The sequence below is a fragment of the Bison bison genome, unplaced genomic scaffold (assembly GCF_000754665.1).
Source record: "Bison bison bison isolate TAMUID 2011002044 unplaced genomic scaffold, Bison_UMD1.0 scf7180017864056, whole genome shotgun sequence".
NCBI classification, from domain to species: domain Eukaryota; kingdom Metazoa; phylum Chordata; class Mammalia; order Artiodactyla; family Bovidae; genus Bison; species Bison bison.
The window spans coordinates 756,032-759,617 of record NW_011494628.1 but is presented as its reverse complement, the minus strand read 5'-3'; the positions used below and the strand labels follow the sequence as shown (position 1 = coordinate 759,617).

The 3,586-nt window shown below is 44.8% G+C and overlaps 1 protein-coding gene across 5 annotated transcripts in view; it reads left to right on the top strand.

Annotated features, from left to right (window-relative positions):
• The window catches only part of KATNAL1 (katanin p60 subunit A-like 1), a 57,808-nt gene continuing 54,222 nt past the window's right edge, over positions 1 to 3,586 (top strand). The window contains exon 1 of one of the 5 annotated variants that reach the window (XM_010835898.1): positions 1 to 45. The gene's annotated coding sequence lies outside the window, so the exon portion shown is untranslated. The other 4 variants (XM_010835899.1, XM_010835896.1, XM_010835897.1 and 1 more) reach the window with 4 other exon arrangements.

The following is a 3,586-nucleotide window of genomic DNA, read 5'->3' as shown; positions in this document are numbered from 1 at the left end:
CACCTGGACCGCGGCAAAAACGGTCGGCCGACCTGCGACACCTAGGTAATGAATCCGAGGGGGAACGGGGGCCAGCGAGAGAGCCGGTGGTGGGGTGCTTGGGTGGACAGCCACACCCCAGCTCCCGCTGCCGGAGACGCTGGGGCCATGCGCGGCGGAGGAGACTGCGTGCTGCGCGAGAAAGGGTGAGAGAGAGAGCGCGAGCGGTGGGCGCGCAGGGCTTTATGGGGATTGTAGTTCAGCGGCTCCTCGGGTTTGCGGCCTTGGTGGCTCGGCCCGGACGGGCGAACTACAAAGCCCGGCGGCCCCGACAGCTGAGAAAGACCGATAAACTTTGAGCCGGCCAGGGGAAACAGGGAGACTCTGTCTGTGGTGAGGGGATTCTGGGGTGGTCGCTGAATGGGGTTCTGAGAGCTAAAGGGGAAGTGGAGGTGAGACTCGGGCGTTCCGCCCTGCCAATTTGTCCCGCCCCGGCTGCAGCGCTGTCTCCACCCCGGCCCGGCCACCGCCCCGCGTAGAGTCGGGGAGGAGTCGCCTTCGGGGCTGCGGGGCCTCGGGCCTTCGGCGCCTCTCACCCTCCCTAATTGCTGCCTCTTGGTGCAGAACCGTATGTATGGCACACTTTTGATGGGCGACCCGAAAAACTATATTTTAACCGATTTTTCTCCATTTCCTGATTCGCTCCTTTATTGCTAGGTACTTGATCAGATTTATTCTGAAGTAGTTCAGAGGTGTTTGCATTAATTAAACCCAATGGTTAATAATTACTCAAAGGGCATTAATGTTTAAAGGTCAAGTGTGGAAGTAGATAAAAGGTACCATGCTGTTGTATAGTAGTATCTGATATTTTTTCCGTTTTGCATTTTATTTATTGAGGGTCAGGATTACAAAGTGAGCACTCCTTCACCTCAGCCTATTAGCCTGAACACTACCTACACATATTTTGATGCCATTTTAAAGATTGTTTGTACTTTAAATTACTAATTTTCGTTTAAGTACAGGGTTGTCTTTTTAAACCAAATTTTTAGCAGTGGGTAGTAGTAATTATTTTCTTCTATTATTACAATGTTTTTAAAATTTTCTTAGGACCATTTTTCAGAATGAAAAGCACTCTGTTCTTTCCTTTTTTAATGCTCTGAAATACATTTTAGTCCCTAAAGTTTGCCCAGGCCCTGGAGGTAAGGAAGCTGATACAGATTTAGAAAACCTCCCTAGTCATCCCTTTAAAAATTTTTCAATAGATAACCATCCTAGAAATCTGGTATTTTACAGTGGTGTGTTGGAAAATTATTGGTGCAGTATGGGCTTGTTTTGTGTGTGTATGTTTCTAAACAAGAAGACAAGGTCACTATAAAATTAATTTTCTCTCACTATAAGATTCATTTTCTCTTTGGTCACTGTAAACTTTATTTAAAGAAGCAGTTTTGTAGGAGGAGATAAAAAAGTAAGTTTAATAAGACCACTGGGGGAAAAAATCAAGGCCTTATACACAAGGAATTTGAAATATTTATTCATTTAGGATTTATTTATTCATTCATTCAGTATTTGTTAAGGATCTATTATGCACAAGGCAATATGCCAGGTGGTGGGAATTAAGAGCTGATAGAAGATAATCTGTGTCCTACATGGGCACACAGTCATGTCATCACAATAGTGTGGAGAGATGGGTGCAAGTTGCTGCGAGCCCAGAGTGGGAATACATTATAGGGATATTATATCACAATAACATGTATTGAATACTTACTCTATGGGAGACATATTTTGCATGCAGCCCCTTATTTTATCCTCACAACAATCCTATGAAGTAGCTCCTGTTATTTAGACATGAGGAAACAGCCTCAGAGACCTTGCCCATAGCTGAATAAGGTCATAGCTGAGTAAGGTGTGAGCCTGGAATTTCAACCGAAGTGGATCTAACTCATCTAAATGGTGATCTCAACTACTGATGGCATCCTTTGTACCCTTGGGGAGGATTGTGACTCTGTCTAAGGAGATTAAGAGAAATCTCCAGAATGATGTGACATTTGACTTGTGCTAGGAAAGTTTATTCAGCTTTTATTGGAGTGAGGCTGAGGAAAGCCGTTCTAGGCAAATGGCATAGCAAAAGCAAAGGAGAGATTTGAGTGTTTTGTGTTTGGGGAATCCTTGACTGTTCTGATGACTGAAACCCAGAATACTTGCAGTGTAGTGGAGAGACCAGATCTCAAAAGTACTTGGTACCATGATAAAGAATTTAGAATTTTTCTTCAACATGGGGTCACCATTGAAGAATTTCCAGTGGAGTAGTGGCCTTATTGGGCTTCCCAGGTGGCTCAGTGGTTAAGAACCCACCTGCAATGCAGGAGACTCGAGTTCAATCCCTGGGTCAGGAAGATCCCCTGGAGGAGGAAAATGGCAACCCACTCCTGTATTCTGGCCTGGGAAATCCCATGGACAGAGGAGCCTGGCAGGCTACAGTCCATGGGATTGCAAAAAGTCTAACATGACTTAGCTACTGAGCACATATGCAGTGGCCTTAACAGGTTTGTATTTTAGAAAGATAAAAATAGTTTAAAGCAGAACTTTTTTCTTAAACCTCACATGTAAATATTATAACTGAGTTAGGTAGATTCCCTGGTAGCTCAGCTGGTAAAGAATCGGCCCACAATGCAGGAGACCCTGGTTTAACTCCTGGGTGGGGAAGATCCACTGGAAAAGGGATAAGCTACCCACTCCAGTATTCTTGGGCTTCCCTGGTGTCTCAGCTGGTAAAGAATCCACCTACAGTGTGGGAGACCTGGGTTTGGAAGATCCCCTGGAGAAGGGAATGGCTACCCAGTCCAGTATTCTGGCCTGGAGAATTCTATGGACTGTATAGTCCATGGGGTTGCAAAGAGCTGGACACGACTGAGCAACTTTCACTCACATTAAAAATTAATTTGAAAATATTTGCTTTCCTACTTAAAAACCATTACTGTGGAGACAAAAGAATTAACTTAAAAATTAATATAAGGGGTTCTGAGAATAAGCTGGTTATTCAGTTCAGTTCAGTCGCTCAGTCTTGTCCAACTCTTTGTGACCCCATGGACTGCAGCACACCAGGCCTCCCTGTCCATCACCAACTCCCGGAGTTTACTCAAACTCATGTCCATTGAGTTGGTGATGCCATCCAACCATCTCATCCTCTGTCGTCCCCTTCTCCTCCAGCCTTCAATCTTTCCCAGCATCAGGATCTTTTCAGATGAGTCCACTGTTCTCATCAGGTGGCCAAAGTATTGGAGTTTCAGCTTCAACATCAGTCCTTCCAGTGAACACCCAGGATTGATCTCCTTTAGGATGGACTGATTGGATCTCCTTGCAGTCCAAGGGACTCTCAAGAGTCTTCTCCAACACCACAGTTCAAAAGCATCAATTCTTCGGCACTCAGCTTTCTTCACAGTCCAACTTTCACATCCATACATGACTACTGGAAAAACCATAGCCTCGGCTAGATGGACCTTTGTTGGCAAAGTAATGTCTCTGCTTTTTAATATGCTGTTTAGGTTGGTCATAACTTTTCCTTCCAAGGAGTAAGCGTCTTTTAATTTCATGGCTGCAGTCACCATCT